This window comes from Dermacentor albipictus, chromosome 3, assembly GCF_038994185.2.
Source record: "Dermacentor albipictus isolate Rhodes 1998 colony chromosome 3, USDA_Dalb.pri_finalv2, whole genome shotgun sequence".
Lineage (NCBI taxonomy): Eukaryota > Metazoa > Arthropoda > Arachnida > Ixodida > Ixodidae > Dermacentor > Dermacentor albipictus.
Window position 1 is genome coordinate 55,880,150 of NC_091823.1, and position 27,441 is coordinate 55,907,590.

The 27,441-nt window shown below is 44.9% G+C and overlaps 1 protein-coding gene across 1 annotated transcript in view; it reads left to right on the forward strand.

Moving 5' to 3' along the window:
• The window catches only part of LOC135899138 (probable G-protein coupled receptor No18), a 128,788-nt gene that overhangs the window by 34,340 nt on the left and 67,007 nt on the right, over window positions 1-27,441 (forward strand). The window contains exon 2 of the mRNA XM_070535498.1: window positions 7,302-7,438. The gene's annotated coding sequence lies outside the window, so the exon portion shown is untranslated. The remainder of the gene's footprint in view (window positions 1-7,301; window positions 7,439-27,441) is intronic.

A 27,441-nucleotide genomic window follows, 5' to 3' on the forward strand; every position in this document is an offset into this window, starting at 1 on the left:
AAGCAGCCGCCTTCGATCATGGCCATAGAATATGTGGCAGATCCGCCCTACCCATACATAATTTACATCGATCATTATATTGCCCTGGATAGAATCTGGTGGAGGCCACTGCATTAGGACACATGTTTGCAGGAGGTACCAGGCTACCGCTTGTTTCTTGGTTATCTGTGGATGAGGCGGTGAGTACGGGGCCCGCGCCCTTCCCAGCTGATATTAATTGATGATTACCTTGCAATTGACCCTGTGGTTTCCTCTTGTTCCCGGCTGGGTTGGCTCACTTGCTCGGCGATTAAGTCCTCGATCTACGTTGTGAGCCGCCTTGTTGCCGGGGAGAGAGGAGAGCGCGGGCACCCAAATAATTTGCATCATCCCGCGATAATGGCCGCTGTTATTGTTTAGAATTTTGAGCGCGTCTGGCAAGATGCGTCCTTTTGCGAAATAATGAACTGCTATTTTTGAGTCGCTTATGATAATTCTAGCTTTGGTAGAGGCCACCGCTAATGCTATTGCTGATTCCACCACTACTTCGGTGTTGCCCGTTTTAACGGTTCCGCTCGCTAGGGGTTAGCAGTTGGCGTCTACCGCTACGACGACCATCCCTTTGCGTTCTCTATATTCCGCGGGTTCTACGTAGGCCATGCCCTCTGCTTCATTGTATTTGCGCTCAGTTTGGCGCACCCTTGCATCTATCTTGTCGTTCCTTGTGGTGCTCGGGGTGCATGTTCTTTGGCAGTGGAGTAATTTTAAAGTTCTTCCTAGCATTAATGGGAGGCTGAGTTTCATACCGTGTTGTGCTTCGTAGTGAGTGTTTAGTTTTCGAAGAACGTGTTGCTCCGTTGGGCTCTGTGTGAGTCTTTCCTATCAGGTGGTCGTATGCGCTTCGATCAGTTCATCAAGCGTGTTATGTAGCTCCAATTCTAAGAGTTTGTCGTTGGGTGTGGTGACTTGCATGCCAACTGCCTGTTTGAACGCTCATCTAATGATGCATTCCCCCTTGTTTCTTTCTGCCACACCAAATGTTGTGTACGGTGCCACATAGACGACGCGGCTGGTGACGAATACTACAGAATAATACTACAGAAAGAAATAATACCTCAGAAAGAATACTACAGGGATGTCCTCCGTGGCCTACGTGATGCTGTGCGGTGCAAGAGACGGAAGTTGTGGTCTACAGGAAATTGCCGCATCCATCACGACAATGCTCCTGCACATTCCTTGAACTTGATTCAGAATTTCTTGGCGAAAAACGAGACTCCTGTAGTTCAACATAGTTCTCCTGATATGGCCTCCTGAAACTTCTGGCTGTTTCCCTAAATCTAGAGGCCATTGAAAGGAGCGTGATTTCGGACAAGAGAGGACATTATGGCTGCAAGGACAGCTGAACTAAACTCTATTCCGACAGAGGCCTTCTCGGAATGCTTCCAATAATTGCAGCACCATTGGGATATGTGTGTGGAGTCCCAAGGAGACTATTTTGAGGACTATATTGAGGGCGATTAGGCTTGCAACGCTCCAGTTATGCCAGTTTTTTTTTCTCGACCACAGTTCGGATACTTTTCTAACAGACCCTGTATCCTCTTCCTCACAATTTTCTTAAGGTGAGAAGTGGCCACAGAGACAAGACGACCACTACGGGTCCAGTGCTTATGCAGGGCACATGTGAGAGCCAAGTGAAAAAACTGGCTGTGGCTTAGCTAAGGTTAAGCCCAGGATGCAAAGCATACTAGCCTTTATTTTAACGCGACAGCGTTAAGGAGCTCGTGTCGCAGAAAAGCCGGTGTCGTCGGCGTCAGGCGCACATTTCGTTGTCGCGCCGAACGCTGCGTTGCTCGACGCTCACCGTGTCCGATGCGGGGCGCGTAGTCGCTGCGCCGTAGCAAAGCCACCTAGAAACAGTCTCTGTAGCACGCCGCAACCTCCGCTTCCCATTCCAACGAGCAGCTCTGTCTCCAGGAGGCATCTCACCTCGTGAGTAGCAGAGGCAAGCGCAGCTGCTTATATACCGCCGCGACGCCGCGAGCGACGGCGCGAGTTGGAGCCCCGTTTCTCCTCTGTCGTGACGTCATGGTGTCACGTGGTATTGAAGGCGACACCACCGCGCCTGAGGAGCTGGGTTGAGCTCTAGTAATATGCTTCGCATAAAATGTTGCCCAGTTAATTTTCGGAACTGTGGTGGCATCAGAAGGAGAGTGCCTGCCTTTACTCAGAGACAAGACTGTGGGACGGTGTGAAGTGGGGCATGTCAATTTCCGAAAAGTAAACAAATCTGGATGAAACATGTTTGAAATAGAGAACTCACACTGAATAAATGTTTCAAGAAAAGATGAAATGTTAAAAACCGGTCCCACAATTATCAGTTAAAGTGTGTGATAGTCATTATGACCGACCTTCTACACATTCATGCTGAAACTCGTCTCATGTTTTCGAGAAGCCTCCTCCTTTAAGGCTAGAAGCGCTTGCAGAGCCAGATATTACCCACTTCATTGCACTCAATGTAAGATGAGGTAGCAGCTCCGCTGACTTCGTACACCTATGCACGAGTGTAGGCCGATCCTTTCTTATGCTGTATAGGAGCCAGGCCTCCGAGTGGCTAAGTCCCTTTACAAGACACTGCTGGCGGCAATTTCTAAAGTGAGCGAAAGTGGGAACGAACTGTCTGTTTAGGGAGTTATCGATTCACCGGTGGCTTCACTCTTCGCTGCCTTAAAAGCACTTCATTGGCGAGGGTATCTGCTCCTTTGCTATCAATGACAATAACATTTGACCGGGTATGCGCTGAAACTTTATCTTCATCCAGTGCTCTATATAGTGACCAGTCAGGCACTTTATGATTAGCAGTTGAAGTGCCCACCAGAGACTCCCTAGTGTCCCTAGGAAGGTCTAGATATTATACTAAGCAAATGACTGGTGTTCACTTCTCTTTGAGCGTTCCAAGGGCAACTTCTAACTATAAATATACAGGCGAGGCCCACTCTCTAAACCCCATCGTGTCCTGGCCTTCCAAGCGCTGTTGATCTAGCTTCTCCGGCTGGGTGAGCACTCATCTGAAAAAGCTCTTTTACGAAGACTCAGCATCAGACATCGATCCTACTTGTATGCTGCCCTGAATACCCTAGGAATCATCTGTCTCAAGAGTGCGAAATGACGGCAACAAACGGATCCGCATTGGGTGCTCGTGGACGTCGTTGGCGATCCTAGTATCTCCTGGTTGTAGTTCAAGTGTGTTGTATACTGATATCGCGTGTCACACTACATTTTCTTGATAATCGCTTATCGGCCACGCAAGCAGCAGTCGGCAGATCACATGTTCATCTCGCTATAAAAAGGGCACGGCATCAATAAACGTTGTCTGTTCCACCCTGGCGTCCGGCTGATACGCTACAAAGTGGTTGACGCCTTCTTCTGAGTCCCACTATTTGGGATGCGAGCAGTGGTAGGAAAATTAACCCAACCACCACCATGTCTACACAGATAAATCCGTCAACGTGATTTGATTGATACATCACTGCTTATTGGAATCCGTATCTCAGTACTGCATGGTCCGGCCGTTTGGACGACGTAGTCTTTGCGACTACTGTAAGATCGCGCATCTTACTACTGGTCCAACTGAAGAATGGATCCTCACAGAAAGCCACCATACTCTTACACGAGAAGTCAGCAATTCAGCAGCTATGTCGTGGCGTGCCTCCAAACAAGTTCTGTCGTCCGTCGCTGGCTTCGCTTGCAGAATTCCTCAGAGAAGTTACAACTAAGCGATTCCATACAACATCTCACAACATTTCACGTGCAAATAACAAAATGTAATTATGAGGAGCTCCGCAATAATTTTGACCCCCGGGGTTCTTTAACGTTCACACAATGCGTGGTACACGATCGCTTTTGCATTCCGCCCTTATCGTAATGCAGCCGCCGCGGCAGGGATCGAGCCCATGACTCCGAGCTCAGCAGCGCAACACCATAACCACTGGGACACCACGGCAGGTCATAATACAACGCGGTTCTGTTGCAACGAAAAAAAAGCGCTGGAAATATTGGGGACACGTTCTTACTAACTGGCATGTAGCGTGGACGGAAAGCATCGTGGCTCTAGCGAAGCTCTGTTGTTAGGATACCAGGATAGTTCTTAAGATACTATCATTGGTGGTAGCTGATCAGAAAAAAGTAGCAGGCTGCTTAAAGCCCTACGCACGCTCCTGATTATTGATCTACGCTCACGGCCCCTATTACAGCGCGCGGAACACTTATAATAATTTTTTAGAGCGAATAGAAGATTCGAGAGGTATAAAAGCTAGAAAACGCACTCAGGTTCAGCCTAGTACATGCCGCATAGAATGCAGAATGAAACCCGAGCAATAAAGTCAAGAACTTGTCGCTTCGAAAATCGCACTCGCAGGCACTCAGAGATTGGTCAGTGCGTCGAGATGAAAAACCAACGACACCGGTGAGTGAGGGAGTTGGCGTGGTGGCTTCCCGTCTAATTATCATACAGATGAGGCCGGCACTTTATAGACGTGCTGAAACTCCACGCTCCTGTGCCCGTGGTCTGTCCGTGACGGGCATCGAATAGCCCCGTTTGCAAGCTCTCTGCCCGCTAAAAAAAGAAAAACATACAGAAAAAACTTCGCTTTTTCATTTCCCCTTAAACGAGACGCTCGTCCTCCACTCTCACTCACGGTATATTCGTGTGTTTTCTTATTAATGCATCCTCCTTTCGTTTCGCCGCAAAATTTTACACAGAGACAAGAAATATTACAGACAGAAATGGAAACAAAGCTGCGCAGGATCGAGCACTCCTGTATCCTCTCAGACATATGTTCTTAGAACATAATGTGAGTTCTACAGAAGGGTGTATCCCTGTAAAAAATGGCAGTAGGGCGAGACTAATCTCGACGGAAAAGGGGCGAGAACTAAGTACTTGTAAAGCGTGATTGCCGGACAGCAATATTGTCGTTGTCATACACTCGGACTTGAGCTTCGACAAATTGAAGGCTCAGCCTGACAGAGAAACCCCATACCTAAGCTGGTGTTATCGTAACCAGCGTTATTTATGAAGCGTCAGGAAGGAAGCCTTTAATTTTCGCAGAGGTATTGGGGGCGAGCTCCACCACTGGAAAAGCTGGCGCCACTGTCGGCGTGACGTTGCATGAGGGATTATGCGGACACAGCGGCTGCGTCGGCGGCTTCACAAGCGCCGAATCGAGCTGAAAACAAAAGTTTAATGTTACACTTGCACTGCGGTTCTGATTAAGTGGTGAGGCTCTCCCACCTTGGGTGTCTGCTTGACAACGTTTGAAAGCGCTATAATAGGTAGTGGCAGCCTTTGGAGCCGTGCAGCGTGGTAGGCTACTGCTTGCGGTCTCAGTGCCGGACGTACGCAACGGAGCCCGGTGTCAGCCTTATTCACACGTAGCAGCAGGGCAAAAAGCTGCGTGAACCTTGGCTCGCGAAACGTAGAACCCCCAAACATCCATCGGCTACAACTCGGGTATGCAGGAAGCACAGAGGGGAGGAAGATTTCTGCTACCGCGCCAGGACTGCGACGTTCGGCAAGTAGCAGAAAACGCGCACTGAGACGCTCGCCCGCTCCCGCTGCCCGGGTAATGTCATGACGGTTTGGTCTATGAGCTTGTTGATGTTGGATATTGGTAAGTTTACTGGAATGGAAATGGAGCGGTAAGAAGCATATTAAATAAAGGCATGGCATATGGTCATGTTTATGTTATGAATTTTTGCACTGCATTACGAAAAAGAAACATACAGTAGGACGCTACCTGATAAATAATATTGAAACGTCCAAGAATTAAAAAAGAAAGAGTGAATCATCTCGACGGCACATCACAGCCGCCGTAGGCGTCGACGTCTTTATAGAGAAATTATTTTTGAACAATTCTGATAGCGTCCATGCAACAATGGTTGCTTGTGTACTGTCAAATACTCATATTCTGCGGTTTTACTTTCTTTTATAGGTTTTAAGTTACTCAGCTTATTTCACTTACGTTTCAATATGTGCGTTAAGAATACTTTCTGTGGCGCATTTCCTGACATTGCAATATTTTCTGTTCATTTATTTGGTGAAGCGCCTCAGACCAACATTTAGTTTTTATTTACTATTTGGTCATGCGTCCTTGTCGGTAGCGTTTATTCGCAGAATTATGGCGTGATGTGCCTCAAGGCCAGAATTTAATCGTACAGAAAATGACCCCTAGCTTCTGCTTAAAGTCAACTCAAAGCATGGCATTGGAGTATGCTAGTTGGTTTCGGTTTGGGGCCTTCTCCCAATATACCCGCCTCTTCCACGCTTCGAATCTATCTCAATGAGCCTAGGTGCAGAACGGCACAATCCAAGGTAGTCGATAGTTTGTACTGCAAGAAATGAAAAAAAGAAATGTCCTTAAGGTGACTCGATGATGCCTCAGATCGTTCTTCAGTTCAGACAGACCATAACGGACGTAAGTCTGGCATTAAACTGCGTTCCGTTTCACTTAAGCTTTATTTTCTTTAAAGAGGAGGAGAAGGAAAGAGAAAAGAAGAAGGCAGGGAGGTTGACCAGAATAACGTCCAGTTGGCTACCCTACGCCAGGGGAAAGGGGAAAGGCGCTTTGAAAAAATGTGGTATGACCAAACTTTTGGTTGCTACAGATTACCGCCATGGAAGAGCTCTTCCAAGTAATTGCGTGCTGCTGCAAAGAAAATAGTGATAAATTTTGTGGGTTCTGAGAGAAATGTGCAGTTGCTGTGAATGGTAGCTTAAGCGCCATGAGAGAAAACGCAATGAATGGTGGCACGCAAGCAAGCAACTGCACGTAGAGAAGGTGAAAGTGAAAGGAAGAAGGAGTGTCATCAATGTTTATTTATGCTCGCGAATGTTCAGTTGCGTATATTCATAAGCATTCGTATAGTTCAGTTGCCTTCCAAAAGCCCGCTAGCGCTTCGGTGGTCTTGTGTATCGGAGTTCTTTCATGCCACTGTCAATCCTTAGACTGTAAGCGATACGCTCCGCGTACCGGCATGCTCTCAGCCGTTTAAACGAAGGACCACTCGCTGAAATAAAGGTCTTCGGACCAAGGCGAAGAATCTAGAGAAGACAAGCGCAGAATACTAATCCCACCATTTCGTTCACCTGACGAGTGACTGATTGGAGTGTATGGCAATGTGGTCTCGTCCAATTTCACGCACTCGTTTCGTCCGGCGTTTTGTTGATGTTTCGCATTTATCTTCAGGCTTATCTCAATGCGCGCTTCTCTTTCACGGCTTCTCTTAAATTTCGTTTTCGTTTGATTCTTTCTCTCTCTATTTTGCAGCATACGTTATCAGGGAGGCCCCTAAAGCGCTCGCAGCAACCACAGCCATCGCCACAAACTACGATGGAAGATTCTGCGCAACGAGCCGGGAAGCCTGGCCAGACTACACAGCTTCGGCTCCGGTACCAATCAGAGAAGTGCGTGCAGTCGAAGCGAGGTCGCGGTAGGCCTAATACATGCCCATCCCCAGGATTGCCTCCCACTGAGGAAATATTCCACGTCATTGAGGGCACAGAGCGCTGACTCGTAAACACTTCTAATGATTCTAGAAAAAGGCCAACAGAGGCCCGAGAGGAGAGTGCTGACAGTGGTACCCAGCATGGAAGGCTGGGACTCTCTATATGCGCGTCGCCCGAACGAGTTATCGAGAAGTTTGGTGGACCTTTACACTCGGTCAAGTCATTTACATAAGTGAGGCTTCCTGTCTGCATGAATACCGCGTCTTCGGCGGTTGTTCCTGCACCAGTGGCGGTGGAGCGGGGGGGGAGGGGGGGGAGGGTCCAAAATTTTAGCGAGCAACCGTATTCGTCGCTGATATTAGGGCAGAAGACGAGCAGAAATTGGTTCCTCAAATATTCACCAGCAGGGTTTATGGACCAGTAACCTAGTGGCCTCCATTCCACCATTAGAAAGCGCCAGAAAACGAGATGTTGTTTGCGCTAATTCATCACGCAGGTAAATTATCTCAATTTAATTGACGCACTCGACGTCGTTCAAAACTTTGTGCAATGCACAATTATTTTCACTGGTAAAAGCGGTTTGTGGAAGAAATCACACAGGACGGAAACTGACTAGTGTCGTTGCAGTTTTTTCAGATGTATTTCTTATAAATATACATTAACGCTAGAAGTAATGATTGTGAGGCGTTACTCGGTCAAGCCAACTCGCGCTGTTCTTCAGCCGCGTTAAATGCAGCCCCTAAAAGTTTTGAATGCCAATGAAAAAATAATAGAGGTATAATGCCGTCTGTGGAAAAGGGCCAAGGTGTATTAACGGAAAATATAGGATATTTTTTTTTAATGTCTTGCCCAGTTCTTGTGTATAATCGAGTTTTCCAAACCTGCCCATTGCCTGTTCGTAGCGCTGGCTTTATTTCTGCCAGGTTACCGACACAGCCTCGCTGCTTGCAGATTTTTCCAATTACGAGACGGGCGCGCAATCGGCCCTCTTCACTGCGGTCACCACTTGTGCCGTTAATGACTGCGACGGACCAACGCATATGGCTTTTATGGCTTCTCATTACCAATACTGAGGAACTCATATTATAAAAAATCGAAATACTTCATTCGTTTTCTTTTTCTAGCTTTTATACCCTCACGTCCAATTGGTTATTGTTTTTCCACGTCTTCTCCCATCAGAAAACCGTACTTCGAACAAATTATCTCATCATCGGCACAGGAAAAAGAAGGACAATTAGCACACGAGAATAAGGTAATGGCTGAGCAATTATGTTTATCCTGTGGGCAGGGCATACTAGAAAGACGGTAAATTTAATTACCATGCTACATGGGAGCCTTTCCTGCCCTGTTAAAGTTATAACGCTGTTCTTTAAACAAAACTTTGTGCTCTGCATGCATTTGTCTTGGCTTTATAAAGCTCATACAACAAGAAATAGATCCCTTACATAAATTGAATCGCAAGGTGGTCAAGATGTTAGCAGCATTTTTCGTTAACTACTTAAAGCCTGACCGGTTAGCCACAGTAGATGCCACGCATGGTATGTAATGCTGCAACTGGATTTGTTGTTGTGTCTCTTTTGTTCTCTTTTTTGTATTTTCCTCTTTGGGTCATGTCTAAGACATAATTCAATATAGCAGCGTTATAAACATCGCTGGAACTTGCTTCCCAGGCCTTCAGTTCCTTGAGAAGTAAATATTTCGTCTTCCCCGCAAATGCATGTCTCGCAACGTGTGACAGTTCTCGGGAGCACTTGAGAATGTATCTAAAATCTGCCTGCGAAAAGCTCTAAGGCACACCGTCGGCTTGTGCCAAAAGACGGCGCATAGGAAGCAGGGAGTCTTGCAAGGGCTTAGAAATGTCAACAAGCTTGTAAAGTTCTCCTCCTTGCTTTCTAGCGTAGACCAATCGCAGTAGCAACCACAAATACATTGCCAGAACACTAAAAAAAAGGTGCAGTTGTTTTCAAGTTTTGCAATAGCAAATAGACTGCTAAATTAAGAAAAAATAAAATCTGGGGTTTTGCATACCAAAAGCGCGATCTGTTTATGAGGCACACCGTAGTGGGGGACTTCGGATTCATTTTGACCGCACCTGGGCTTCGTCAACGTGCACGTAAATCTTAGCGCGCGAGGGTCTTTGCTCGGGGACACCATCGAAATGCGGCCACCATGGCGGATATCGCGCATGCGCACCTCGACCTCAGTAGAACGGGGGCGTGGTATCTCAGCAGCATGCCACAAGCGACCACGGCGTGTCAGATGGCTAAATACGTAGCGAAGACTGAGGCATCGGCAAAATACAGCACTCTTTCGACGGTGAAAACAAAAAAAAGAACAACAACGCTGCTCTTTCTGCGCCGTTATTAGTTTTGCCTGAATGCCGACGCACATTTGTCGCTTCGGTGCATTGGTCATTTTCTGGCCCGTTGCTCGGACGGGGCGTGATTTATTACTCCGTGAGTGTATAGCTGACTCGACCGGCAGGCCGAACTGTTTGTACGCCGTCCGAGCATTAAATACACAACACGGGCATGCCCGGTCATTTGATTCTGCCTAGCGAACAAATGTCGCCTCCATCTTAAAATAGATTTCCGAGTGAATTTGTTGGTAAAATTCACATGTCAAAACTGTTTTTCCTCTGTGTCTGATGTATTAGTTTACCGTTTGAAAGATTATCAATGCTCGTAATGATGCTTCTAAGCACGCTTGTGTCTAAAACGGTGTAGGCATATAGAGGCAGAATAATGCTCAAGAGTAGAGAGCCGGGAAAAAAAACCTTGTACTCCGCATTAATAGTTGGTAACAATACAAGTGATAACAGGCGTGAAAACTATGAGGCTTATTGTGCACCAGTGCATAGCTCATATTTCCCTAAGCCTGATTTCGTTGCTTATGGAACGTTCCACGTGTATCGGGTTTTCCTGCGCCGTACAAGGAGTAACCTCCAAGGGGAAGAGATATTTTGCTGACAATCTGTTGTATGCAAAAAAAAGGAAAGCACATAATAATAAAATATTTCTCATACCACATATCCACAGAATATGCACAGTTTGTTTTCTTTGGATAAGTAAGAATTCCTAAAACGCTATGATGTGAGAAATTTAAAGCATAATTGATTTAAACAGATGATGAGCAAAAATAGAACGAGATAAAAGCGGGAGCCAACGTTTCGACAAGTGGACTTGTCCTTTACAAGGTGACATATGCTTTCTTCGGCAGAGTACATATAGGCAGGGTTCTTCTAAAGGGGAGAAGGGGGAAGGTGGTTGGGCGAGGCAACGATCGAGGGTGTGTTTGCGGTGAGGGTCTAGAATGGAAAAGAAAGGTGTGCTAGTCAACGTCGTTAAAGGAATGTGAGGTAGCATTGCATGTGAGCCGATTGACGTGTCAATGCGGATTCCTTTTTCGTGAAAGGGCTCTGGACGATGAGCAGGGTCGGGAAGGAGGGGGGTGGGGATTATCGGCTCTGTTGGAGATCAGTGAGCTATCGTCTCCCTGTAAGAAAGAATAAAAGAACCGGCAAAAACTGGTGCTCATGGAAAAAAATAATCAAATGAAATAAGTATATAAATAGAGCAAAAGAAAAGGACGAAAGAAAAAAACAAAACAATAAGCAACCCAAAGAGAAATTACTTAATGCTGTTGCCTGTAGCTTGGTGGTGGTGGTGGTGAATTGTAGCAACAGGCGGGTTTAGCCTATAGCTTGAAGTTTAGCATAGCGAATAGACTCCAAAGCTGCCTTTGCTACGTTTATGCCTATTGGTTGCAATGTCGTGAACTTATGGATGAGGTATGATTCTCTGTATTGTCTGTCTCACGCACAATCGAAATCTGACATTAGGATGTAGACTTTCAATTCATCAAAGTTATGACCTGGTTGGTTGAAATGCTCAGCGACCACTTTGGGACGCTCTTTAGCTGTGTCCTCGCCATGGCCGTTGAGCCTGACGTTCATTTATTGTCACGTTTCGCTGACATACTGGTTCTTGCAGAAGGAACATTCAAGCATATGAATCACATCAAAACTAGTGCAAGTAAGGCTAGTTTTCACTTCGTGTCTATAACTATCTTCAGTGCTTTTAATTGTAATGTCACGTTGAAGCTGCCTGCACGTTTTGCCCCTGGGGCGAAGAAGTCGTGCCACTTGGTCATGCAATATCAAGGATAAAATAACGCAGTATACAAGATAGCGAGCTGGAATAAACATCGCGAATGCTTCCATGCTCCTAAAATCTAACTTGCAACATTTAGTTTGCACAACCGACCACAACAAAAACAACAAAAATCTTCTCCGTGCAATTCTAATTTCAAATCAGCGCACGTTTTACTCCAAAATGGTGGTTAGGCGGGCTTGCTTGTACGACAACATACTATTGGAAAGAGCGAGGGAACGAGACAAAAAATATTGCACCCGTGTGGCGTGTGTCTAAACCTTGGTCTCGTTGTCGCGCTGTTATCTATTCCTCTTTCTCCCATCCCCAGTGTAGGGTAGGAAACCGGATGCTCGTCTGGTTGACCTCCCTGCCTTCCTGTCCTTGAACCCTCTCTCTCTTGAAATAGTACGTTTTATTTCGCACTCTACTACAACGCTTCATTAACGGATGTCGTTCGCTTATTTCCGTAAATATGCACAAAATTAGGAAAAATCCGGCACCACTTGTCAACTTCAATATACACAAGAGCTTCACAAACCGGCCCAGTCGTTCGCAGAGTACAATGGCATCAGCAGAAGCACATATTATAACTTACCGTGCTTACTCAAGAAAAAGTCTCGATGAAGAAAACGAAATGTGAGGCGTCTTGTATTTTGCTCGCAAAGACAGCGGCCAGAAGAAGGTATTGCGGGGTACTAAAATAAGAGAGAAAAGAAACATACACTCTACCAGTGCTGTGTGACGACAGGAATGGAGACGAATGAATGTACTTTATTGACACGAATGGGGACGAAGCTAGTCGCTAGTCTCACGCTAGTCTGCGACTTTCTGGTGAGGGGCGTGAGTCGTCGGTACTGAGCCACGTTATGCTAGCCCGCAGTTTGAATCGGTCATACAGTTATTAGTGTAAATCTAGAGGTTTACAGAGCATTGCATTTTGGAACGATGCCTTTTCCGATTGTATTCCTTTTAGAATTTCGTCAGTGGTGACAGTGATTCTCTGCTTGCGTTGTGCGTGAGATCACCCGGTAGTGAACGACTCAGATGTTTTCACACGACGTACCAAATTCCGTGAACGAGCATGACGTTACTCATCCGCAGCGAACAGCGCTTCCAGCAGCTTATCTGCTTCGTCCTTGAGGGTGGTGCATGTGATGTGGCTGCACTGAGCCACGTAAACACTTATACGTGGCATTTAGTTTCGTTGTGTGAACTCAGCTTTGACCCTTCCAGTGTCGGGTTCTATTCTGAGATGATGCCCCAACAGCGCCAGGTTTTTGCTCTCAGATATTACTTACTACGTGAACAAAGTGGTTTAGTTATGGTTCAGCAGGAATTTAAAAAAATTGACACGGATCATGGCTTTCATGGTATTGTGCCCACATTTCTATCCGACAAATGCAAGGTCACAAAAAACATAAGGGGACAGAAACGCGAAAATGTACCGGTACGTCAGGGACGCTGTAAGCATTAAGACAGGATTGAAAGATTTGCCATGACATGTGGCTTCAGCTGCAAGACGTTCGTTCTCCGACCATGGTGGCGTCATGCCCCTGATATACATGGGCTACTAAGCCACTTCTATAAATCCCCCATTATACGTGGATAAAAACACTGTAAGTCATGTCTGTGCTATGCATTACTAACAACTTTTTGTGACAATGAAACGAAAGTTACAAAAAAGCTACGTACACACACACACTGCACAGGCGTCACTGCGCCATGTAGTCCGACAGCGTATGACAGCGCTGTTTGCTGCTTGCATGGAGGAAACGAACAAAATAAGAGAGGCCCCCACATCACGTTTATGAAGGTGGAAGTGCAGCCATCTTAGTATGTCACCTGCCTTTGCGTCTCCAATCAGTTCACCGGAGATAATGGGTGGAAGCTTTGCATTTACGAGCCGCCGGAAGTGCTCGTGGCCGACACACGTCAGAGCAGAACCTACGAAACGTTTGTAACAGTTTCAGTGGAGCATAAGAACCTCCGTTTTCTGCCGCGGCGTGTCGAAGGGGACTAAAAATTCTCCCGCCGTGATGACGTGTTGCTGGTTGACACTGACAGACCCAATATACAACTTTACAGCTCACACACCACAATCTAAACAGAGTTCGTCTCGCAAACTAAACGCTATTCGACAATTAGCCGCGCTCAAAAATATTATCAAAAAAGCAGCGCGAGCTTCACGGGCATGGTTGCTATGGTTTCCGGCACACGCTCTCTAACTCATCCGGGTTGACCGCGGATACTCTTTAAGCGTCCTTAGGCGTCTCCTCCCCTTTCCTTCCTCCGTGGTTCCTTGGAACAGATACTGAATATGCGCCACTTCCACCTTCGATAGTCTCGCATTTGCCTGAACACGGAACCGAAAAGCAGTGGAAATAAGTCAAATTTATAGTCTCTGTTGTATAATCTCCTAATTCGCTGTTCTAAATATGACGTTTGTGTTTCCTTTTCTGCAGTTTAGGCTAACTAGAATGACAATGAGAGACGTTTTTCATAAGTACTCTTAGTTGTGCGTGCCTTGACGGCGTGGCTTTGCCTTAACCTCCAATGAAAGTCGTTCGCGAGTGCAGTGTGTTTCGCGTCTCGGTTTGTATTACAATGTCTGCGCTTTCTTCTTTCCCCATATTTTTTCACCCTCAACCATTCCACCTACAGTAACATGCTAGGCATGTCGCTGGGCTTCATCAGTCGTTTTTTCTGAACAAGGCGTCATGCAAAAAAGATGACGATGCAAAATGCATCCTTCCGTGCTCACTTTTACTTGTGGACATCGGACGTGCATGCGCTGTTGAGGTTATAAAGTTCTTTTTTAATCATTAAGTAATAAATTTGACCTAAACTGTTGACTAAGAACCGAAATTCACTCCGATCCAGTAGTCGTCGATACACCAAGTATTACGCGAAATATTGGTAAGGCAACCTTATTGCACCAATTTCAGTACTTCATGGTGCAGTTTTATCGTGTAGCTGAACTAGGCACACTTCGCATGACGACGATATGTGTTACGACACGCCTTTCCTTATGGAAGTTTCTTGTTCGCATTATAATCGCACAATGTCTGAATACTTACCGTAAAACAATCTCATATGCAGCTTTGATTCATTAAATATGTCACTCTACAAAAACAACTAGGCAGTGTGGCTTTACTTGAGAGGCTAGCTCGTAACGATAATAGCGTCTCTCAGGCGCTGTTCGGCTAACATAATTCTGTTCAGGAGGCATACTTATCGCTAAACTTACAACGACATGATACAACCTACAAACGTACAGTACAATCTTACAAGCAAAGACGCAAGGTTGCATCGTTCCGAGACCATAGGATCATGTTGACCGCATGCTTAAGGCATATAGCATAAAAAAGAAGGCTCTTGGCACTACTTCACTCCAAAAGAGCACTTAAGTATATACCCGCAGAAAGTATATTTCGTCCGCCTGCTTAGCAACGGCCTAGGTTCGCTGCTCATTACCGCCATGTCAGATTGAAGGAAGTTCCCCGCCGGCTTTATCGCTCTAGGCAGGAACAAAACAAATGATTGGGAGAGCGAAGCAGCGCAAATGGTTTCTTCTATGTGTCACCACGTTCCCCTGAGAGCGGCGGTCGATGCGTGTCTTTTTCTTTGCTCATATTCAAGCGAAAAGAAATCATTTAGGGGAAAAGAGGTTCGGTCCTGGTGGGTCTTCATTGCTCTTTTCCTATACGTAGTTTTATATAACTTCCTCTTGAAGCAGACTGGAATGTTTGCCATGCAGGCAAAATAAGGTAGAGGCTTCAGTTGGCATTGTCAGTGGACTGGAGAGTTCTGGAATTGCGCAATTTTAGAGAGCACGCGTTAAGCGACGTGCTATACATACAAGCGCATTAGGCAGGCGCCTGGTAATATATATATATATATATATATATATATATATATATATATATATATATATATATATATATATATATATATATATATATATATATATATATATATATATTTATTTATTATACCTCAAAGGCCCCAGAGATGGGGTATTACATGAGGGATGGGCTTTAACAAACAGTGATTCTAGAGCAGCCTTGAAGTGATGAGTGTCGGAGTGGTACGTGATGTCGGCAGACAGACCGTTCCAGTCCCTGGCGGTTTTCACAAAAAATGACCGTAGATGAGAGGTAGTCTGCGCCGGGGGAGGATACACGGCTTTGCTGTGGTTAATGCGGCTGGACTGACGATGAGCTGGGAGTATAGCTGAAATGTGGAGTGGTGAATGATAGAATTTGTGAAAAAGACACAGTCTAGAAATAAGACGTCGCGATTCTAGATTAGTAAGGTCGGCACGGGATTTTAGTTCAGACACGCTTGCATGATAAGAATATCCAGAGTAGATAAACCGGGCTGCACGGTTTTGAATTGATTCTAGTGTATTAGATAGGTTATGTTGATGAGGATCCCAGACAGAGCATGCATATTCTAACTTAGGGCGGACATATGTAACATAAGCTAACAATTTTACTGATGGGGGAGCAAGTCTTAGATTCCGGCGGAGAAAACCGAGGGTTCGATTCGCGGCATTGGCTAAGTTAATGACATGTTGTGACCAATTTAGGGTAGTTGAAAATGTTATGCCGAGGTATTTATACGAGTCTACGGATGAGATTTCGGCACCGTATATGGTGTATTTCCCTGACTGGTGATGCTGTCTGCGATGGAAAGAAACTAGCGATGTTTTTTTAGTATTTAAAGACATCAACCATTTGTTACACCATAATTCAATGCGTTTTAGGTCATCTTGGAGCAATTGCATGTCTGAAGTGTTAGTTATGCGTCGATAAACTACACAATCGTCTGCGAACAATCGAATGTTAGAAGTGATATTAGTAGGAAGATCATTAATGTAAATTAGAAAGAGTAGTGGTCCGAGAACTGTGCCTTGTGGTACGCCCGAAAGGACAGAAGATCTTTTAGATGACTGTGTGTTAGCAAATACAAACTGTTGTCGGTTAGTAAGGAAGCTACGTATCCAGTCTAGTACAAATGGATTAATCTTGAGACGGGAAAGTTTTAGTTGTAGCCGTTGGTGTGGAACTTTGTCAAATGCCTTTTCAAAGTCTAAGAAAATAGCATCTACAGGTATGTTCAAGTCAAGGTTAGAGCTTAGATCATGAAAAAATAAAGCTAGTTGGGTGTCGCATGAAAGACCTTTACGGAAGCCATGTTGAGCTGGGTGAAAGACGTTATTGGATACTAAAAAGTTTACGATCTGAGAGTAAATAACATGCTCCATTAGTTTGCAACAAACACTGGTGAGTGAAATGGGGCGATAACTAGAGCACAACGATGGAGGACCTTTTTTGGGGACTGGAACAATCTTGCCTACTCTCCAGTCTTCCGGCACCACTCCTGATGACAATGATTGCTGAAAAATAGCACATAACATCGCGCTCACATTTGTTTTGGTGTTTTTCAGCATTTTAACATTTATTTCATCGACGCCAGACGATGATGTAAGTTTTAATGAATCAATTAGTTTCTCAATGCCGTAAGGACAAAAGGTAATATCAGGCATGACTGCATGATCCGAAAGAGGGAAGCGAGGTAATATGTTGACAGGTTCAGTTGTGAAGACGGAAGAAAAAGTACGGTTAAGTTGTTCAGCAATTTCGCAATCGGGAATACGATGGTTTTGATCGTCAAACAGAGCTAATGGCCGGGAGTTATTAGGGTTAATAACTTTCCAGAATTTTTGGGGGTTATTTCTTAACATAGACGATATATATATATATATATATATATATATATATATATATATATATATATATATATATATATATATATATATATAAATATATATATATATATATATATATATATATATATATATATATATATATATATATATATATATATATATATATATATATATATATATATATATATATATGTATGTATATATATATGAGATTATCTGCAATTTTCGATTGCCTCTCAACTGACAACTGCGAGGCTCACGCATTGGATTCTGCGGTATCGACTTTGTTATTCGTTTTTTTTTGTACTACATAAAAAAATCCTTTTCTGATCAGCAAGCATTCACTGGGGTGTACAGCTAGTTGCGTTATAGCACCAGTGTAACTTTTTCTCGCGTAAACAGTCTTAGGCTCGGTATCGACTCCACCATAGCAGGATTATCCGATGGCATAGAGTTTCATACAACAATTACTAGAGGGAACTCTGACGCTACGGTCTACAGGAGCTGCATGTGTGGTGTTTCCCCCAGCATGCAAATGGGGGTTAGTAGACACATTTGCCTAACTTCGTCCTTTTGGCTGCAAGCGGCTTCGTGACTTTGTAAACTTACTATCTTAACCAAATCACTACGTTATAAATATTTATATGATCAGCATTAGAATTGCCCGATGGCAGGATTCAAAAACAGGACGTATAGAAGACGAACCCTATACTGAAACCATTACGCCATGGAGGTATGCATCGACAAGCGGCATAGCACACCCGTACGCATTTCTCGCGGGCAAGCGATTGCATTGAGATGTTTGGTGCAATGTTTGGTGATGTTTGGTTTGGCCACCTCGAGAGGCTGAACCGTTGCAATTAGTAGTAATTATGCGTCTTCATGAAGCCTTCTGCATTTATAAATGTATAGCTTGCTTTGAAATTCAGTACAATGAAGGCCTATAAAGCGTAATAAACAAATCCATAACAGCATTTCAAGCCATGAGCCGGGAAATGAGAAATATTCATGTAATAACCATCTTTCACGTTCGCAGTACGAAACGATTGCTGCACGAAAGTTTCCTCTGGTAATTATTGCAGGAAAATATGGCCAATAGCGTACAGGAGTATGAGTGAGCACTACTGAGGAGGCGAAAAGTATTTCTTCGAACAAATCCTTACAAAGAACACAAACGCATGGTTTGAAGGGCATAGGCTATATACATGAAAAAGCTTTTGTTATCTTTATTAAAAATCTTATGAGAAATTATGATAACATTTAAAACAAAAACGTTTTAAAAATTCTCAGAGTGCTTGTATATGCTCTGCTAATACAGAAGTCAAACGTCTTAGTGGAGGAAATTTTTCCCGAAGATCTGTCAGACAAGAGCTCCACATTCTTGCTTATATTTCGAACTAATTTTACATAAGTGACTTCCGCTTGGGATGACACGAAACACAACAACCCGTAACATTTAACTGACTTAGTTCCGCATGCGGGAACAGTGTTGCAACAATAGACTATATTAATTAGCACTTGCGACAATGGGTTTCTTGTGCAACATGTGGTAATCTACTAGCAGTGTTGTTGGCGGAAATAATTATGTGACTTATATGAATCCCTAGCTTTCCTGGTTTACCTAGTACTTGACCAGAGCATGCGTGATTTGCCGCAATACATGTGCAGATGTTTGAATTTTTTAATCTTTTTTCACACTGTGGAGTACGTGCTTCCGTACATTTTTATGTTGCTTAAGTATACCTTATAATTCTAAACATTTCTTTATATCTTTACATGGATATACTTTCTAGTATATCTATATATTTTAAGACGGGAAATACGCGTCTGTAAAACTTCATTTCCCTGCTTGTGCTATGCGTATAGAACTTTGATCAATGTGTGCAGAACTGTCACATTTTGTCTATGAGCAGAGAATACAACTTTTGTGCAGTGTTACCGCTTGTTCTGCCTGGATTCCATTAAAACTACAATAAGATCCTCTGAGTTTTACCTAATATTTGTTAAGCTGCTAAATTACTGCTTACTATACTAGAACCAAGAGTTAAATTAAAACTATTTATGCAAGGTTTCATTGTTTTTTCTTCAGCCGCCAGTGTTGCAGGCTGTGCCAGGGATGCCGCAACTTATTAGAAAAGGAGGAACCACAAAGCTATACTTGCTATACTTGCATGTAGGTTAGCGTGCGTCTCCTCCACTAAGCCGGCTGTGGCTGCGCGTCGCTGTCCGCGCGGCTAAGAGCGTACATCATCCCCGCCATATTTTAGAGGTAGTCTCCGGCCTGTGCAAATACTGATCGAGCTGAGATGGCTGGTGGCTGCACGTGCGTTGTATTCCCACGCGCCATGTGCTGAAAATCACGAGATCGCAAGTTTCAGAGACGCGTTGAAGCGAGGGGTTGCAGCAGCGTTCGCTCCCCTCTGTTCACACTCTTTATCACGCCAGCGTTGTGACAGCGAGTGTTGACCATCATCGAATGAAATATGTTCTTGTTTCACTGTGCACTGGTGACATCATGCTTGTTAATGTTAAGCAAGCAAAGGCTTACTAGAATATGGCCTATAAATCGTATATCCGTGTCACACGGGCAACTCGGATCTCCTTCAAACTTCCTTCGCTTAAAGGACGGCAAGGGAGTTTCACCTTAAAGAAGTTAGCTCCGTGTCACACGGCCTATAAGCGAGCTTTTGAAAGCTGCCACTGGGGGCCCTTTAGGCGCTGCTCACCTCGTACGCAGTCGTGAAAGAAAAACATTATATATTGCTAAAAAGTCTTGGGAAAGACGTGAATCACTCATTCCGCATGCGCAAGACGTGCGATCGCGTTGACCAAAACAACAAAAAATGGCGCAGTCAGGGCAAACGCAGCAGCCATTCCGAGAACGCCCGGTTCGAGAGTCGAATGTAGCTGCTCAACTCAAATATCTTTGTCAGTGCTCAAATACTATATTATATGCAATAAAAACCGTTATAATTGCTGGTAAAGTGAAATAAATAAAAAGGAGGGTGATTTCTTGACTCGAAATTCAAGCACGCTGGGAACAAGAGTACTCCCTTCAGTCTGCAAGGGAGATCTTCCATCTCCTTTCGCTAGGAACTTCCTTAAACTTCCTTTGCTAAAGGACTGCCGTGTGACATGGCGTGCATCTCCCTCGAGATAAAGACGTCCTTGGTTGAAGGGAGTTAAAAGGACTTTAGCCGCGTCCGTGTGACAGGGGTATTAGTCTAGTTCTTTTTTATCGCTATCTATGCATCGTCTTTCAGGCGACATTGAGACTCTTTTGAAGATATCTACGAGAGCAACGCTCAGTTCTCTCTCTCGAAAAAGAAAATAGATTCACTGCTTCTCGTGTCTGGTCACCTGCTTTCGCTTGGACGACTGGCCGAATTTGCCGCCTCTCCGCAGACAAACTGAGTAATGATCTAAGCAAGTTAGTTGTGGACAGTTGCTACGTTATTCTAAATCACTGTACGCCCAGAAGAACGCCGAGGCAGCAGCGTATAGGTCCACACGTGTCAGCTTTGTCATGGCTGACGTGATAAGGGAGCTCTACACGGTAAGACCATGTCGGGCCAAGGACAGGGTGTCTGGGATAACGGCGCGGCTGGGCAGCGGCATCGAAGGAGCGTCCGTATATTGAGCGCCCTGGAATAATGGAATGTGCCGAGGCTGGGAAGGGGTAGTTAGTCGCGGTGTGTGGAAGACCGAGACAGCTATTGGATATTTGTTATTTTTGTTGTGCCGATGCGTGCCTTCGAAGATCATTGTTCTGCGCGAAACGCCATATGTCTTGACAATATCAAGCTTGGTACAGATTACTAGCATTTTCTGTCCATTCGGTGCGCACTGTGGTGACTGGGACAATATGAATCATGCAACCGATGACGTGTGTGTTAATTACTGTTTCTTCGCTACTGAGTAAAAGCCAAAGATTTGTAAAGCCGACTTCGGAAGGCGTTTCGTTAGAAGATTGTCCATTCGGCTTCACTAATGACAAGTTCAGCGTCAAAAATGGCTAGAATTTTCTCTTACAAAAAATTTGTATTTTAACGGATTTTTGTGTATACGGGTACAGATATAGCACGACACCTGTACACTTGCGAAATTTGAGAAGTTACTGTGCGTCGACCTGTGCTTTTGAATAAAGTTATGTCAAAAACGTATGCATTCTCCACGTCAAACGGCCGCGCAGAACGTGCGGGAAATCCATCATTGTTATATTAGATGGCAGAATATTTCTGCTTTCCATTGCAACTATTTGTACATAACCAATATGTTTAATAATATGTCACAGAAATCGGGTACTAACATTTCACAAGCAGTCGCACCCCACACAGACACACCTAATATATTCTCATGAAAAGTTTACGTGCGCACTTTCGGGGCTACAACTTGAGGATGACCCGTCAGTGTATATAGATAACAGTCTTTGGCTGCTAAGCACCAGGTCTAGGGATTGAAACTCGGGCACGGCGCCCACATTTGGATGGGAGCGGAATGCGAGAAAACAAGCGTACTTAGATCTAGATGCACGTTAAAGAACCACAGGCGGTCCAAATTTCTGGAGTCCACCGCTATGGCGTGCCTCATCAACAGAATGTGGTCCTGGCCCCTAAAACTCAATAATTTAACTTCTTCACAATAGATAATAAATGGTCAACACGATTTAGGACAACTAGTAGGTATAACCAATCATATATACGCTATAAGCAGGCACATTCGCCACTGATAATTTCGCGCTTTGAGTGTACAGACTACTAGTCATCTTATGAGTGTATGACGAGGCGCTTTCGGGTGGGCAGTCCTCGCGCTATCCAGTGATTGTTGTGTTCGCGCTCTGTATGCGGGAGCCCATATTTAAGTCCCGTGACCGGCCACATTGAGACAAACGACGCGTACATTAGCTGACAGTCCGCGGATGGAACACCCGGTGTATCGATGGCATGCAGTGATTGACGTTCTTTTTATGCGAAGCATATTACGAGAGCTCAACCCAGCTCCTCAGGCGCGGCGGTGTCGCCTTGAAACCACGTGACACCGTGACGTCACGACAGAAGAGAAGTGGCTTTGGCTCAACTCTTGCAAGACGGGCTGGGTGGGAATCGAACCAGGGTCTCCGGAGTGTGGGACGGAGACGCTACCACTGAGCCACGAGTACGATGCTTCAAAGCGGTACAAAAGCGCCTCTAGTGAATGCGGTGTTGCCTTAGAAACGAGCTGTTTCTAAGGCGTGCGTCTCTTGCTCAGGCGCACATTTCGTCGCCGCGCCGAACGCTGCTTTGCTCGACGCTCACCGCGTCCAATGCGGGGCGCGTAGTCGCTGCCCTGTAGCCCATTGTCTTACACCCCTTGGCGGGCCGACGGGAACGCTGTCGCGTTCCACTCTTGAAGGCGAAGAAGTAATGCATGGGTTGTTTCTTCGTCTAGCCGAACCAAATATAGCCAAGCAACAGCAGTTCACCAGGCTAAACAGTGGTTCAACAACTAAAATAAAGGCTAGTATGCTTCGCATCCTGGGCTTAACCTTACCTAAGCCACAGCCATTTTTTCCACAATGCATTCGGTGCTCTTCCTCTATCGAACAAAGTGGCCCTGCACGTGTGCTCCATGACTGAAAGACCTAGAAGCGTTCAGTTGCAGCAGTTCTTTTTTTTTTTCAGTGCAAGATTCATGGACGATCCCCCAGAGGGGTTGCGCCATTGCACTAGGGATAAAGAACAAGAGCGAGATGAACCGCGTTTGGTTGACTGACGCAAATGCCCTTGTCCACGCAATATATCAAGCTGAGGATGTCTAAAAAACAACAAAAGGAAACACATAAAAAGGCTGAATTATTATTTGCTTTCAGTCTTGGCGTTGACAATAACTGGAGTATACGATATACTGACAAAAGTTGACTGCGTTGTCGCCAGCAGCTAGAATAGTAAAGCGAAAGCTCTTTTCAGAGGATGTATCAGGCACGTACCCAAGGGGGGGCCCGGGGGGGCCCGGGCCCCCCCCCCCCGAAATCAAGTGGCATACCCCCCCCCCCCCCTCCCCACCCACGCCACCACTCCTCACACATTCCTAAAGCGCCGCCAGATCAATGTTGAGACTTGGCAGCTGTTCATCGGTCAGCATTATGCTGCCTTTTTCATTCCTTTTAGATGGCGGTAGTTATCGGCATCTCTTGTAATGTGAAGGACAGTTTTCTCATAGATTCCGCACCCGCGCGATTAACTCGAGATGCGTTCAGTTGTCACCATCTATTCAACCGTCACGCGCACAGCTGTTGCTTTTGTTAGTTCAACCTTCTTTGTTTAGGCGGATCCTGGGACCAGAAGAGGGATGCGGCTGTTACTCAGCTGGTCTGTACTCTCGTGGAAGGAGTTGCGGCGGGAGAAAACGCCAATTTCGTTTAACTTATCCCTTTGCTTCATTATTTCTTTGAGTTACGGCTCGCCGTGACGCTGGCACATGCTCGGAACCACATACCCGTGATATTGGTTAGATAAGGTGGGAAATAAAATAATGTGAAAGAGCGCCCATCATGAAACCCTGCAATAACCCTTAAACCAATAAGCAAGATGACTGTCGCCTGTTACCTCGTCTGTTTTTCCCTAACTTTATAGCACTTTCCTGCGAAATTGGCAACTGGAAACAAAAATCGCAAGGAGTTGAGAAATTAAGCGATCTACTAAGGGAGAGCCAAGGCAACAACCAAACTGCAAGCAAAAGCGAATAATAAAAAAAAGTTAACCGTTGTTTATGAGAATATATATGTATCAACATATTTTTATTTAAAAAGGAAGTAGAGGAAAGGCCGCCGGAAGTGGAGAACAATCGCTTGTTTTGAATGACGCTTCTACAGCTATCGGTCGAACCGCCTCACATAGTCACTTCTCTGCTGTGCTTATGTGGGTGTTTTTCTAACCTTTCGCGGTGAGCGCAGTACGTCTAGAATCGCAGAGTCCTGTGCGTTACGCGGTTGTATGGGACTGGCGGCCGCACAGCGTTACGCAATTGGCGGAACTGTCAAAACTGATCAACAAGGCGAAAATAACTGATATTCGAAACTATAACATCAGAAAGACTGAAGAAGCCGTAAAAAAAGAACGCAGCCTGAAATCAGTAAAAAAGAAACCTGGCATAGGACAAACCATGATGTATGCACTAAAAGATAAGAAGGATAATATCATCAGCAATCTCGAAGATATAGTAAAAGCAGCGGAAAAATTCTAAGGTGACCTGTATACAGTACCCAGAGGAGTCACGATACCTCACTTAGAAACAGTAATGAACAGGATACAGAAACTCTCCTATAACTAGCGATGAGGTCAGAAGGGCCCTGCAAGACATGAAACGATGAAGAGCGGGAGGAGAAGGTGGAATAACAGTCGATGTAATCAAAGATGGAGGAGACATAATGCTTGGAAAACTGGCGGCTCTTTATACGAAGTGTCTATCGACTGCAAGGGTCCCAGAAAACTGGAAGAATGCAGACATTATGCTAATCCACAAAAAAGGAGACGTTAAAGAATTGAAAAATTATGGGACCATTAGCTTACTCCCAGTATTATATAAAATGTTTACCAAAATAATCTCCAAACACTGGACTTTAGTCAACCAAGGGAACAGGCTGGTTTCAGGAAGGACTACTCTACAATGGATCACATCCATGTCATCAATCAGGTTATCGCGAAGTCTGCAGAGTACAATAAGCCTCTCTATGTGGCTTATATAGATTACGAAAAGGTATTTGATTCAGCAGAGATACCAGCAATCGTAGAGGCACTACGTAATCAAGGAGTACAGAACGCTTACGTAAAAAGCTTGGAAAATATTGCTACATATGTGTGGTATTTGTTTGAACGAGGCGCGTAGGCGCCATCACTTCAGAAAAGAGGAGGAAGAGCGAACTGGGCTCGCGCTGTGAATCTAACCGGTAAGCGCTGCAACCTTTGTTGTAAATATAATCTGTAAATAGTTTCTCGTCTTACTGACTCGTCCTTCGCGTAAGAATATCTACAGAGGTTCTACAGCTACCTTAATTCTACGCAAGAAAAGCAGGGAGATACCTATAGAGAAAGGGGTCAGACAGGGAGACACAATTTCTCCAAAAGAATTCAAGCTATTAAACTGGGAAGGCTTAGGAGTAAAGATCGACGGCAAATATCTCAGCAACCTTCGGTTTGCCGATGACATTGTTCTATTCAAGAACAATGCAGACGGGTTACAACAAATGCTTGTAGACCTTAACAGAGAGAGTGTAAGAGTGGGGTTGAATATTATTGAGCAGGAGATGAAGATAATGATAAATAGCCGGGCAAAGGAACAAGAGACCAAGATCGCCAGTCGGCCACTAGAGACTGTGAAGGAGTTCGTTTACCTAGGTCAATTAATCACAGGGAACCCTGATCATGAGAAGGAAATTCACAGAAGAATAAAAATAGGTTGGATCGCATATGGCAGACATTGCCAGCTCCTGACTGGAAGCTTACCATTATTATTGAAAAGTAAGGTGTGCAATCAGTGCATTTTGCCAGTGCTGAAATATGGGGCAGAGACTTGAGAGCAAGTTAAGGACAGCGCAAAGAACGATTGAACGAAGATTGCTAGGCATAACGTTAAGAGAGAAAAAGAGTGGTTTGGATCAGAGAGCGAACGGGTATAGACGATATTCTAATTGACATCAAGAGGAAAAAATGCAGCTGTAGGTCATGTAATGCGCCGGTTAGATAACCGTTGGACCATTAGGGTTACAGAATGGGTACCAAGAGAAGGGAAACGCAATCGAGGACGAGAAAACACTAGGTGGAGCGATGAAATTAGGAAATTCGCGGGCGCTAGTTGGAATCGGTTGGCGCAGGGTAATTGGAGATCGCAGGGAGAGGCCTTCGTCCTGCAGTTGACATAAAACACGACGATGATGATGATGATGATGATGATGATGATGATGATGATGATGATGATGATGATGATGGAGGTGGTGGGCCCCCCCCGAAAAAAAATCCTGGGTACGTGCCTGGGATGTATATTTCTTGCTGGTCGCAGAAAGCAACAGGAAATAGCAAAATAGCACGCAGATGCCCTTGCCATGCCGTGCCGTCGCCTAGAACGACGGCGCAATCGGGTCTTTCGGAAGTAGGGCCGCAAGCTGTCACACACTGAAACGCCAGCCGCCGGCGAGCATTGGATGCGTGACGCTTGCGCCCGCAATATCAGGCTTTCGTCGAGTTTTCGAGCCGAGAGCTCTCTTAGCGTGCTCTCTCGAACGTGCACATTTAGAAGCAACCACCGAGTCCACTGCAGCGTGAGATTTCTCAGATGCTGCTTGAAATGTGCACGCTATCCAGCGGCGGAAATATTGAAGTTTATGTCGAGTGAGAAGTTTGCGCTTTTTCATAGAGACTTCCTATGGTCCAACAAATTTTGCACGCATAAATTTATGCAACGTGGCTAATTTTAGCGCAATATAGTGTATACAGCGAGAGACGTCCATTCAATATGTAGTTTGTCGATATCGTGGGCTACTAGCGCGTCAAGTTTCCACATCTTTCTTGGCGAGCCAAATAAGATGACAACTTAAATGAAATATGAAAGTTATATTCTGCGGATTTATGTGGCAGTACTATAGTGTTGCTATAAAGTACACCGTAGTAGTGAACTATTGACTAATTTTTGCCCCTAGGGGTTCCTTACTGTGCACCTAAACCCAAATGCTTAAAAGGTTTTTCTTTTTTTGCACCCCCCCCCCCCACTTCCATAGACAAGGACGTGCGCTGAGACCTTCGTTCCTTGCCTGTGAACACTACAGCAAATGGCATTTTTTAAAAAGATTATATGTAGATACATGGGAAGATTCCGAAATCCCAAATTCATTACTCAAGCAACAATAAAAAGCAAGAATAATGAAAAAAATATAAAGAAAGCACGATACACACTCGAAAACAGCGCACGTAGATTGCCCCACTTGCTTGCTGTTAGAATGTCGGACATTCAACAGTGGTCACGATGTGCTTCTGAGCAAGTACAATACCTTATTCTTGCTCTAACTGCGCCTAAAATATCGTGTTTACAAAAGGTCGTGTTTC